Source organism: Nasonia vitripennis (genome assembly GCF_009193385.2).
Source record: "Nasonia vitripennis strain AsymCx chromosome 4 unlocalized genomic scaffold, Nvit_psr_1.1 chr4_random0008, whole genome shotgun sequence".
Taxonomy (NCBI): Eukaryota; Metazoa; Arthropoda; class Insecta; order Hymenoptera; family Pteromalidae; genus Nasonia; species Nasonia vitripennis.
Window position 1 is genome coordinate 526,735 of NW_022279644.1, and position 14,291 is coordinate 541,025.

A 14,291-nucleotide genomic window follows, 5' to 3' on the forward strand; every position below is an offset into this window, starting at 1 on the left:
TTTTTTTTAACAAATGGTATCGGTGTGAGGGAAGCGGATTTATAAAATTTTGTATCCATGGAACATATTCATAAAGAAAAGTTGTTTTAAGCGCAACCCCGCTTAAAACAAGAATTTTGTTCATTTTTTCTTATTCGGTCCCACTATGCGACGAGATCGCAATGCCGCGATGCGGCGGTGAATTCTCTCAACGCCTGCGAAAGCCCAACGTTGCATGCAACTCTCGCGCTGCTTTGTAAACGTAGTGGTCTGCGCACCTTCTGGTGCATGCTTAGCTGCTCCATCTGCGTTGAACTCCAATTTATAACGCCTGCGTAGCCGGCGGTATTTGCGGGAAGAGTCAGGATTCAGAGCGGGGTGGTCGATTCAGAGACAGGATGGTCGATAAATCACGAAAATAAAAGAAAAACTAGCGCGCCACGCGCGGCCTTACGGTGTGGCTTGCAGCGTTGCATCTTGTTTTATCAATTGAATTAGACTCGGGAAAATAAGTTGTGCTATATATATATATATATATATATATATATATATATATATATATATATATATATTCGGTTTATTAATCAAGACAAAAAAGAAGAACTTATACTTTTACATTCAGAGACATCAAGCGTTACATTTACTCCAGTCGATCGTCTATCTTACTCACTTTGATGCTCGTTCAACACTGCCGAGATTTTGGCTGTCGCACGCGGATGCGGCGTCGCTTTTCCTCCCACTACGCCCTTAGCCGTTACCTTTTTTGCAGGTATAGACCGAGGTCCGAGTACCGATTGCTACAGGCCCACGCCTGTCCGAAAAAGGCCCTATCATAAATGACCCTATCATAAATGACCTTATTATAAAACGTGTCTCCGATGGCGATCGACAGATTTGGTTTTTCCCGTAAGCTTAATCGCTACTCTATCGCTTTCTCCGAGTTTTCCTACACTCTACACCATTACACATGTACACATTTTGCTTACGATTTTATGCTAACACAACACATCTCTTCGCGATGCAAGGCACGCAAAACGCATCGCGTTTTGCGTTTGAGGCACGACCGCTGACGCTCGCGCTTCGCTCTCACCATGCCCCCCGGCGCGGCGCTCGCTATATATTTAACGTTTGTGTTTTACATTCGCACTGTTACCTATTTATTAAAAAACAAATCAATATGAGAACATTTTTTTTTATAAAATAATTATCTTTTAATAGAACTTGAATTCAAAAATTTAAATTATATTAGATTCCATTCCGCTCCTAAAGTCATGAATTTTGGACAAAGATAGATTTATTACCAAACAGCAACTATGTCTCGGTTTTGCGCAATTTGAACAGAAAAAGTACTATTATCATTTAAACAAAAAGTCGTATAACTGTTCATTGCCTTTGTCGAAACGAGCTTGACTACTGCGCATACATTGTGCGCATCTATCTGGCGACCGGCTGCTGACATGTCCACGCAGCCGTCTGATGCCGTGTGTTTTGACGTTTCGAAACAGCCTCCCGGCCTCCGCTAACCGCAATGTGTTGCTCGGTTTAACTTTAACGCGATATTATAAGTGAGTGCGTAGTGCAAAACGACAACAACGACGCGATGCAGCAGTGTTATAAGTAGTTCAAAAATCAGAAGTGCTGTTATGGTGCCTGTATGTGTTTTAAAGCAGCCTCTGCTCACCGCGATCTCGCTCGCGGATCGGCTGCTCGCGGTTCTTGCTTTGGAAGACGATGCAAAACGTATTTAAAAGTGATGCACCCGGAATGGTTCTGACGATGCGATGTGTGAGTGTCAGTCCATCGAAGAATGCTTCAATATGGGAAGATACGTAACTCTAGCAAGAAACGGTGGCTATGTGGCATTGGTGTTAAAGGACAGTGATAATTTACTAATTATCGCTGCCAATTGGACCATGCATGCTCTATCCTGGAGCTGATTCGCACTGTCTGAGAAGTGTAGCACCTGGCGATACTGGCTATTTCAAGGACATCAAGATATCACGATGACCATGGAGCTAGATTTACTCTCCCTGTAGTGATGCTGATAGGCATCTCTGGGTATTTAAATGTTATCTGGTCATGCTGCTTGGTGTTCCTGGCTGATCTAACCACCCGGAGACAATCCTCGAGCTATATTTAAACTTCCTGGCTGTCCTGGTTGGCGTTGCTGGCTGCTTGAACCACGTCTAGATGATCTTGGAGCTGGATTCATGCTTGCTGGGATTATTGATTGATGTTATTGGATACTTTAACCACTTTAATATGGCTCTCGAGATAGTTTTATACTATCGGACATGGTAATATTCAAAATATTGACTTGTACTGTATGTTTAATTGATAACATATCTTTAATAAGATTTAATTTGAAATGCAGTGTGCATGCTATCAGTTTTTTAAATAGATATTTTTTCTTGCTTTTGGGTACTTTAACATTGATTATTAATATATTGCTAGTTTTCTGTTTGTAGATATAAACTATGTGACTGAAAAACATTTTTTGACATTGTTATTCTAAAAGATCAGTGGTCTCAATCTATCAATAATTATTTGTGAGAAAACTTAAATGCCGCTACGATAGGGAACACTGACCCGCTCGATAATTTTGGATATAAATGGTTTAAGTGGCATCCTAGACAAAAATTTGGTGCAGTGGTACGTATCATATGTGAAAATGTGTTTCATACAGATCTTTTCAAAAAATTAACCAATACCATGATTATAAGTGACACCTTTGTAATTTGTCATGAACGTGAGCAAGCGAATCTAACCTCAAAGGTGAATGAAAATGTGCTGTTCAATAAAGCTAAAGCGATCATTGCACAAGTAAAAATGCAATAAAAAGAAGACGTGAAAAAGCAAATAATTTAGCTAATAGTGAACCGACATTTTTTGAGAAAACTATCTACGAAGATCATACTAATGTAGTAATAATGAAGACAGAAAATACATTGCTAAGAGATCTGAACATCGCCTTACAAAGAAAAAATATATTACTAGAATAATTTATTAGATTGAGAGAAATAAAAAACTACTAATACCATGGCTAAGAATTTCACATACTCTGAAATAGTAACAAAATCTAAACCTCAGCCAAAACGCATTCCAAGGATCATTGTTAAAAAAACGAAGGAAAATGAATTCTTTGACGAGGTACAACAGTATATTATTAAATTTACTATTAAGTTTATTTTTTACTATATAGTTTACTATACAGTTTACTATTAAATAAAAGAAAAATCTATCCTAACAAATAAAATTTAAACTAACAATAAAACTAAATTACAAACAGCAATAATACAAGCAACAGTTAAAATACATGAATCTATCAAGGACAATAACAATCGAATTTACGTAGGCTACTAGAATTGCAGTGTATGAGGTTAGGATTGTCTCGTCCTGTGTACAAACTACCCAGATGCGCGAGAAGCCGCATAAAATTAAATAGAGAATAATTACAAGAAAAATAAATAGGGACGGTGTTATTAATTTATTTAAATGCTTCTGTAAGGACGGTTTAAATGGGCAAAGTAAACATGTTGTCACAACATTACTATATCTTTATGAATAAGTTAATAGGGAACAGACATGATTTTTAAAACAAAGTTAAATATAATTCTTGTTAAATTAGGTCTTTATCCTTTGAGCCGCCATATTGGAGAGCTGCCGTTTTAAAATTACTCAAACATATAAATTTTTAATTAATAATATTAGAGTCTAGAGGTACTAAATCAGCAAAAAATTGATACATACGTTTTCTTATGCTATTTTCTAATATATATAAGTATTTATATGTATAAAGCAAAACTATGTCTGTTCCCTATTGTTTCATACTAAATATCTGCTTTATATTTATATTTTTAAAATCCAAGATGGCGGTCCCTGTATGGGTCACATGACCGAACAATTTACACGAATCTTGCCAAAACGACTAGGAATCGCTTGTTCGTGGGTACTCGGGGGTTTTCGTGGTCGCTGAACACGAATTTACCCCTACAGCACCCGATATTTGGGCAACATTGCCTCAACATTGCATTGCAAGACTGGCTAGATTACGCAATATTGCCCAGTGCTCAGAACAATATTGCTGCAACCATTAGGCAATGTTGCCACGCACCAAAATGTCCGCTTTTTCATTGCAAGGTTGGTTATCTCCCACACAGGTCCCAATATTTTGGAAACATTGCCTGAAGATTGCATTCCTAGTTTTCGCAATATTGCACGGAACCTCATTAATATTGCTGCAACTATTCAGAAAACATTGCTACTAGATTTTACAATATTTCATTAATATTGCGATAACCTAGAGTACGAGTGTCTCTTGCGGGAGCGAGATAGTTTGAAGGCCAGTCACAGGGACGCGAAGAACGAGGCGCGCTTGCTGCGCGAGAGCTCCGAGAGACTCGAGGCCTAGTGTTTGGCGCTACAGACCGACCGCGACAATCTCCTTGCCGATGTCAAAACTCTGATCAACCTGCGTGGTGAGCACTCTAAGCTCAGGAAGGACTTCCGGTATCTGTACACCAACCACTGAAGAGACGCTGAAGATGCAGTATCGCAGTCCCCAGGAGGACTACCGCAAGAATAAGGTAGAGAACAACAGACGGAGATGCAGGGCGAGCTCAGCAAGAAGGAAGTCAGGCTCGCGAATCTTGAGCTGCAGATCAACAAGCTGAGCCAGCGCTGCGAGATGCTGCTTCAGATGAACACGGGTCTCGACAACGACCGGCGTTCTCTCATGGAGCACATATTCCTACTCTTCAGCCAGTACCACGAGCTCCTGACCCACTCGCTTGACGACAAGGAGCACTACCACATAGAGGAGAAGATGTATACGGATAAGATGAACTACCTGCATCGTCAGAAAAAAAGCTCGAGGAGAAGATCATGGAGCAATACAGAAAGCTCGACAGCTGTACCACAAAGAAGAAGAGCATAGGAGCGAGTTTCGTGAGACGCATTTGCAAAGCGGGCTCGGGACTGTCCAATCGGAACGACCGGCGTTCGTCTTGGAGTGCAAACACAAGCACCCTTTCCGACAAGAATTCACTCAAGTCTTCCTTCGCAAACGACGGCAAGTTGTACGACGACGAGGACGATCAGGACGACGAGGACAACGTCGAGGCAGATCTCGACGAGGAGGCTGTCCAACCCCACTAATCCAACTCCAGTGATGACGACTCGCACATTATCGAGGTTGGCCTTGACCCCGAGTCTCTGCGCCCCGACGATCCGCTTTCCCTCGCTCATCCCGGCACCAGGCGGACGGTCTACTGCACGGACGATGCATCGCCCTCGCTCACGCGCACTGCCAGCCAGTATAAGAGAGCCGAGACCGACGACCCGTCGATGTATCATCAGCAGTAGCAACGCCATCGACAAGAGCCGCAGCGCAGCAGCGATAACGAACAGTCCTACAACGAACCCAGACCTCTGCTCATATACAACAAGGTGTCGGCGGTGATCAACGATTCCACGACGACCACTGCCACGCCTCTGGCCAAGAAGAGCATGGACGACTCGAAGAGCAGCGAAAAGTACCCGATTGAGGCTTCCAATGACAAAGATCATAAGACTGCCAACTCCATTTGGTATGAGTACGGTTGCGTGTAACGAACCTCGAGCTATATAACGCTCTTATATATTACGCTTTATTCATTATAAAAAAAAAACAAGGAGGACAGCTAATTCCATTACAGCGGCAGCTGTGTTAGTTTCTTAAAGACTCTTCTGCCTTTACACGCATACGAGTATTCATCGAATTGAGTTTTGATATTATTTATATATTTAAAATAAGTATAAAAATCACATGCTCAAAAGAGGAAAACTTACAGTTCCTGTCATAAACGTAAACGACTCAGTGACAAAGGTAGTTCAGATTTTCTTTCTTTTATTAATTTCTTAATCAACATTGAAAATATATTGTTATACATTTTTCTAGAGTAAATTCGACAATCTCTACGGATGCCATGAGTCGTTCATTGATGGTATTAAAAGAGCCACAGATGTCATGATCACTGGTAAAGTTTGCATAGTAGCTGGTTATGGTGATGCAGGAAAATGATCTGCCCGAAATTTGCCATCATTGCCCTTCAAGCTGCCATGGAAGGCTGTGAGGTAAATTGAGATGGAAACAAAATTGCCTTGACCAACATACGCATCTCCAAAGCCCACGGACAACAATGAATAATCCGGTTTCCAGCCAAATTCTGAGCATTCTTCCTTCTTGATGACCGACATTGGATCTTCAATTTTGAAGAAAATATTTAGAATGTAGGTAAAATGTGTGTATAGAATGTGTGTATAATCGAAGCATTCTACGTGACTTACTGTTTTTTCAGAGTTGTAGTAAACCGCAGTAGTATCACAGTCGTTCTAAACTCTCGGCTTCCTGTTCGTCCGCAGTCGCACACGCATATATATACTTTCCACAGAGCCAAAACCCGTACACAGATACATACCTATACATACACGTATACAGAGCTAGTGTCACGTGCCGCCTCTAATACAGCTCACGGCGCTTTCAGCATTTCGCGTGCGCCGCCATGCTTCTACATGGTTAGCAATGCATGCATACCGTGCTCCGTTGCCCCCTAATCTTTATTGTGACCTCAGCCACAATATATAAGTACACACGTAACCGAGCGACAGTGTTTTTAAAAGAAAACACAACGCTGCACGGAGTACCACTTACTTCGCTTCAATGCGAAGTTGCGAATAGTTGCGAATCGGCACCATAAGACGATCAGACCATCAGATGTGAGCGGTGAGACGAGTACGCGCCGGCTAAATTTCTGATAGGTTAAGTAATGGACGACAGTAAAGTGCAGCTTCTGATTAACGAGGTTCAACGAAAGCCAATGCTTTGGGATAAAACTTTATCCGAAAACAGCAACAAGAATCTTTTGGGCGTTGAGTGGGGAAAATTAGCTGCAAGAATCAACGTAGTCAGTGAGTATAATGTGCATATAAACCTCAAATAGACTCGCTTTTACGCAATAAAGTCGTAATGGCCTCTCGCGAGTCTTTGTAGTATGTATCTTTGTGTTAATTATCGTGCTTCAAGTGAAACTACACTTGCGATATTTGCGTTTTGTCGTCCTTTGACATTTCGCGGTAGCTTCATTATGAGCTGAAGACGTAAAAATGAGTTTTTAAACCGCTACACCGAGCGCTGTTATAAGTAGACGTTTTTGCTTTTATTTCAGAATCCGTTGCACAAATTAAATGGAAAGCCTTGCTGAGAAAGTTTAAAACAGAACATAATCTGGTTAAGTTACATCACTCAGGTGATGGTTTCGAAGACGCATACATATCGAAGTGGCCGTACTATAAATCGCTTTTGTTTTCAACTGGTGTTCTTATACCAAACTCGTCAGATGGCAATTTGAATGGCTTTTTTCTAGATCAATCTACCAGCAAATCGACAGTTTCTTCAAATATTACTAAAGCTACTCCATGAGATAGACCATCAGTAACGCTGAGCAAGAAAAATAGTGATATTACGGAAAAAGTAGTGCGTATACAGAAGGACATTTCAGAATGGGATAGATTGAATGGTGGTTATTTTGAAACAATCATCCCACTATTAACGAATATCATCAAAGAGAATATGCTTGATTTTCGAAGTGATTTGAATGACCTGATAAAAGTATATGCATTTGGGAATAAAGCGTCTGTAAAGAGATTACGTTCAGATTTAAGATTACAATCAGATTATGAAGAGAAACGTAAGAACTTAAATTATTATCATGTTCTTAAAATTTATGTTTTATTTACCGTTGTATTTAATTCTTTGTAGACTGTGAAATTGTTGATTCTTCCAAAAAGGATACAGATGGCTTTAAACTCAAATCTATTAAAAAGGAAAAGAAAGATGTACCGGTAAATATACTCATAGATTATTTTTATTTGATTCTCAGCTTGTCAGGTAAATAATAGTATAAATGAATAATTAAATTTTTTTAGCTAAACCAAAGCAACATGGCTATCAACGCAGTCTATATAGTCCGTACCCATCGAGTGATCGAGTAAGATGGACGAGGAGTGTGTGCACTAGCATCCTCGTCCATCTTCACAACGTAGTACATACAGTCCTCGTCTATCTTCACAACGCAGTGCGTACTCTCCTCGTCCATAATCCCAGGCCAGTGCCTACACTCGCAGTGGCTACACTTCTGCTCCAGGATTTCAACGCAGTGGCTACACACCTACTCCAGGATTTCAACGCAGTGGCTACACTCGTGCTCCAGGATTTCAACGCACTGGCTACACACCTGCTCCAGCACCCGAACGTACTTACAACTTGTGCAACTTAACGATCAACACTCCTGCTCCAAAATATCCATGGGGTAACCAGTACTATCTTGTACCTCAGTACTATGGGCGAAAGAATGTTCAGCATCTCAGTGATTAAAATCAAATCAGCAGTTCACATAGTGAAATGGGTCTCACCCAACCGCCCACGAATCCTGAGAATATGAATATATTATTCAATGAGCCACAAAACTTGGGAGATGGAAGAGCTCAGTCTTAGAAACGTATTGGTATTGAGAAAAACTCGTCAACTGTAACGCAGCCCACCAATGAATCTGAGACTAATATAGATAATAATATAGTTCTTACAGCAGGTTTATCAAACTTATCTAAAGAGGCGCCCGATTCTACGACACGAAATACAAACTAAGTTAGTTAAATAATTAAAAGAAATATTTTTTCTATTTTTGTTGTAATACATCTCTAAGTTAATTTGAATGTGTAAGATTGTAGTGGAAAGTAATACATTTTCCTAGAATCACTGTGCAGGTGTTGTGTTTATTATTTTTAACAGATTTATCTGAGCTTTGGACTGATTTAGGCAAAATCTTATTAACTATAAGTGATTATTCGTTTAATAAATGCGCCAAAAAACTCTATTTTTTAGAAAAACCTTATCAAGTGAACATATTGCAAAGATAATGAAAAGGTTAAAGTAATTTAATATCCACATATTATTTAAAGAGTAAGTTTAAAAAATGCAAACCGGTTCACCTACAAAGTTACTGTACAGATTTTTATAAGCAACCTGTTACAAATAAATAAGAGAAACACATAAATGTTGGTTCAAATATTTTTATTGGTTTAAATATTTTTATTATGTACAGTTTATTTAGATTCTTTATACAAATCTAAAAGTTACTCACAACGCAAATCAACTAGTGTATAACATTCGAGTAGACTTCAAAATTGTTTTAACTTGACTCCTTACACCAATTCAAAAGTTTCCATTCCATGCATTTTACTAAATTATATTCAACAATATAGAGCGACCCAGAACTATGAACTTCATCTTCTCGTGTTTGCCCCTCAAAGTACGACCCGAATGCACATGTGGATACTTTCATTTTTCATCTTTTTGTTCACAAAAAAACAGTTGACAACTTGGATATCTGAAAATATTAAAAATTTAGCTTATACTTTATTACTTCTTATCACATGGTAAAAGTTAAATTTTAAATAATAATTATTTACCCTCGTCATCTAAAATACAGACTACTTCATCCTCCTGAGTTTGCTGAGCCTCGTTCTCCTATTTAATAGCAATTCCTTTCTCTTCCTCTCTTTTAAGAAATTTGCATATTAGATAGTAGGCTTCCAATTGGAAACATTGTTTTGTTCATTTTGTTTGTTTATCGTACTTAAGTAGGGGAGATGTACATAATGACCTTTTTCAATGCACTTGTAGCCTATGGCTTCTTCCAGAGGTATTGCGGTCCACGAGGTATGTTGTTATGTGGCCAATTATGCATATTGATTCGTCGGTGAGGATCACCACCACCTCCGCCTCCTCCGCAATATACTCACGATTCATTATTCATCACCTTGCGTGCATGTTGTTTGCTCATATCAGAAAGTATCTTGTTAAAGTAGATTGCTTTGTGCCCAGTTTCACCACAAAACTGACAGATAGATGATCAACACTTCCTTGTCTTCCTTGGGCTGCATATCCTGGTTAGCTGGTAACTCAAATCTTAGACTAAAAAAGAGAGTAAGCATTAAAATATGTATATCATAAAAACAATCTTAAAAAAGTGTAAAAAGTAAAGTACTCACTGCATAAATTTACAAGTAGATCCATCAGGGCAGAAACCTGCCAAATAAGTCATACATAACACTCGTCTTACGTGCTGATGTCGGAACAATTGGCCGTATCTGCAGAAATCTCTGTCATACCATAGACAGCCCCTTACTTAGGGACGGGTGCACCGAGTAGCACAACACGTCAACAACTTAAATTTACAACTTTTAAAATATTGTCGCGTCGTCCTATACTACCTACGAGGTTTTCGTTAGAGGGAGAAAATTTCATCATCAGTAAACCTTCCAGGTGAAGAGTCCGTTTTACCATCGTCTGGAAAATTGAATACACAATGAGTAAAATCTGCAAAATACACAAGACAAAAATAAAATGCCTCATTTACCTTTGCCTCGACGTATCCCATAATATAACCTCTGCTGAATCTACACAAAGAACTTTTAAAGGATTAAGACTCCAATCAGCAGTCAATAATGGAATAGTTGCAGCATCCATTGACATAATTGCTTGCTGACTTCTGACATTGTACATGAGAATAATGTCCTTTTTTACGGCTACTAATAGCATTCCAGTTTCTTCAGTGTGCTGTCGCACAGTCATTCCTGAAGCAGTTAGTGGAAAAGTTAAAATGAATTTTGATCCTGTTTAATTGCCCAAAGTTTGCATGTATGATCATCGGAGACAGATACAAGAAATTCACCATCAGGATCATAGCAAATATCATTTGCATAAGCTTTATGACCTTCCAATGCCTACAAAAATATAAACACACATTTTTCTTATTCGGCTCATAGTAATTACATAATATCGACATGATATAATAAAAAATAGAATTTAAAACAATACCTCAGATATATTACTCTCGTTTAAATCCGTATTATACAATCTTATTTTAAAATCAGCACCAGCCACACAGAAGGATACTATTTTAGGTACAACGCTAAGCGATGTCTCAGAAAATACCTTTGCAAAAACTAGTAGTGTAGCTTTTTTTATTGTAATAACTGTAATGACCTGACTTAAATGGCCCCTCAACATCAAGGATATCTAAGTATTAAGCTTGACTTTGTCTCAGTTTTATCAATTTTACACCCACATGATCACAATGTAAAGCAGCTTTCTTCTTCGTCCAGCTATGTGAAAAAAGACATGCATATAAATAAAAAATGTTTTGTCATGCAGAAAGTAACGTTTTTGTACAATAATTACATACCCTTTTTGGGTAGCGTGTAGACACCTACAGAGTAAGCTCCTGCTTTAGTCCGTAATTCGATTTGAGCAAGTGTTTGGTTTGTCAAGTAATTGCTCATAACAAAACTTGAAAGTCCTGTTGCACAGCCTAGATTTACGAATCGTCCTTCCACCAGAAGAATGATGTGAAATAGAGTAAGATAGGATAAGTACTTTAGAAAATAAATTTTGTCAAATTTAAGTCAAGTTTAAAAAAATTAAAATTTTACCTTCCATTAGCTAATTTGTAATGATATACTTGTGGTTTGTGTTCGTTTTTAGGCACTCGCCCTGTATAAAGAGTTTCAAAGAAACGTCATATATTCAGGGCGAATGCCTATTGGATTTGACCAAAACTGTGTTTTTTTTTTTAATTCTTTCTGAGCCATTTTTTACAAAAAGGTTTTTTCATAAAAGTATTCTGGCTATTTTGTAGAAAATTAAATTCTGAACAAATTCACAGTATTTAAAAATTCTAAATACCCAATTGAAAAAAATCTTTCTAGTAGCGAAGCCTCATTCTCCAATAATTGACTTTCCGTCCGTGCGCAGGACCTAATGTTCATAAGAAGTGACCTTATACTACAAAACATACTTGCTCGAAACAACTTTTTTCAGTAAAATTCAATATGTATATTAAATATACTGTATACTACATGATCACCATGTTTATGCATCTTTTTAGATATACTTTTGTAGACCAATAAAGGTAAAAACTGACATTTTTTCACAATACCCATACTAAATTCTTGAAAAACTAAACTTTTCACACTTGCTGCTATGAAATACTTGTACAATGACTATATATGTTCAATATACTATTTTCTAAGCCATCACTGAGCATATGTATATCTATATATACATAACTTTGATATTTTATCCCTCTGCATAACCTTAAATCTTAAGAAAATATGAATTGTTTTCACTCTAACTATATTAAACACTCATTATAAAAATACATATAAAATATAAAAATGTAAATCATTAACTCAATGATATATGGTTACTGCATCACAGAATCGACTTTGTAAACAAATATTGAACAAGTTACTTTTACTAAATTGTAATTTATGCATTGTATACATTAATTAAATCGTAATTAGATTATACATAGCAAATTATAACAGTCATAAATAACAATCATTATTGCGTTGAAAAATTACATTATACTTTGCAATAAAATTCAACAAAATCATTTATATACAAGATAAATAATAATTTTAATAAATTAAAAATAATATACTTTACTAGTCAAGAGGCTGATAGAAAAATTCATCTGCTACAAACATAATAAATCACTTATCTAATAATTCCATCGAAGTACTTTATTGAAGGCAGGATACGCATACATGTGACACTTGTGCAATTCAACAAATTATATACATACACGCGCATATATCACTAATAATTAGAGAAAAAGAACAACTCTCAAACAATATTATTATGTACCTACAATATATGCAATATAATTTACAATTTCAAATTGAAAAGTCAAAACAAACTAAAATCTAAAATACTAACTAAATATGGAGTGTAAACTTCAATATTAAAATTGGACAAACGATTCGAATCATAAACTACATAAATATAATTTTAGAATAACACTATTAGTAATCAAAAGCAACTTCACTCCTTACACAATTTGCTAGCATCACTCCATGGCTTTTACGGAAAATCTGAAAATTATTAATTTGATAAAATACATTAGCTTATACTTTTAACGCACAGAATGATAAAATTTGCTCCATAAATATTAATCTTTTTAACCTTATAGTAACAGAATTAAGAACTATTTAGAAAAGAATACATCTATTTAAGAGAGAGCACACAGTGGCGCTGTCGTCGTTCAAGAAGTCCAAAACTATAGGTCGCAACAACGCGACATAATCCGCCATAAGTGTCATACAACATGTCGTAGATGGCGGGACTGTCGTACGTTGCAGTGTGGTACTGCCATTCCGGCTCCGGCATTACCGTAGCTGCTAGACAGATGGAAGTGCTGCCACTGTCGTGACTGAAGATTAGGCCCGTTACACGCAAAAAGGAACAGAAACAATTGAATACTGATCCACCATGTTAAATAAGTATTATCCCGTAGTGCAGCATTTATCAGGAATACTTTAGTCTGTTTCCTGAGCTGGAATAATGCTATTGCGAAAAAGGTCCTGTTGATTATTATTTTCTAATCGTATTATTAACTTATAAATGTTATACGTTATTATTATTACACTCCCTAAAATCGTTTATACACAAATTAATGATCATTAAAATTCAACATTATTTTTTGCTGCAGCAGATCAATAAAAGTATTCGAATGAAACTGAGTAATTTTATTTAGATTATGCAATTGACGAATCTGAAAAATTGATCTGTTTCATAAAAATATGAATTTCTTCTTCTATAAAGCATGGTCACTATATTGAAAATACTATCCGATAACACAACTGGTAATTAGAACAAGATAAAAAAGGCGATGTTTCCTCTCATCGTCAAGTCTACCCCATTACAGTTTAATGAATTTATCAACAATATTTGAATATCTGCATACTTTGTGTGTGTATGTGTGTTCATCAGCGAACCTTTAAATATCGGCGAGTGTCTTATGTGAAAAGCAAAGCGTTTCGCTTTTAGCGATGTTTTCAACTGCATTCTTATCTAACCAGGCAACCTGAATTTCATAGTCGAAATGTCCCCTATAATGATGTCCTTGCATCCAGTTGTTGTGAAATATTTGTCCTTTTTTAGGAGATTTATCCATAGTTGTTACCTATAGTAGCCATTCAATTTTGTTTCTATCTCAACTTACCTCATAGTCTTCCATGGCAGCTTGAAGGGCAATAATTCAATCTCAGTAATTACAACACGACCACCTAATTCTCGCAAATTTTGGGCAGATCCTTTTCCTGCATCACCATAACCAGCTACTATGCAAACTTTACCAGTGATCATGGCATCTGTGGCTCTTTTAATTCCATCAATGAATGACTCATGGCATCCGTAGAGATTGTCG

The 14,291-nt window shown here is 37.2% G+C and overlaps 1 protein-coding gene and 1 long non-coding RNA gene across 14 annotated transcripts in view; one reads left to right on the forward strand and one right to left on the reverse strand.

Moving 5' to 3' along the window:
* LOC100115246 (trithorax group protein osa) overlaps nt 1–14,291 on the forward strand; it is a 411,563-nt gene that overhangs the window by 31,623 nt on the left and 365,649 nt on the right. The window lies entirely within an intron of this gene.
* Nucleotides 8,081–13,545, reverse strand: LOC103315308. 2 transcript variants are annotated; one of them, XR_004227637.2, is made up of 7 exons: nt 11,512–13,545; nt 11,265–11,408; nt 10,898–11,184; nt 10,437–10,803; nt 10,069–10,366; nt 9,487–9,991; nt 8,081–9,404 (listed from the first exon to the last, which is right to left on the reverse strand). It is a non-coding gene; the product is annotated as an uncharacterized LOC103315308 (long non-coding RNA). The 2 variants fall into 2 exon arrangements; XR_004227636.2 differs by having other exon boundaries at nt 11,265–13,544.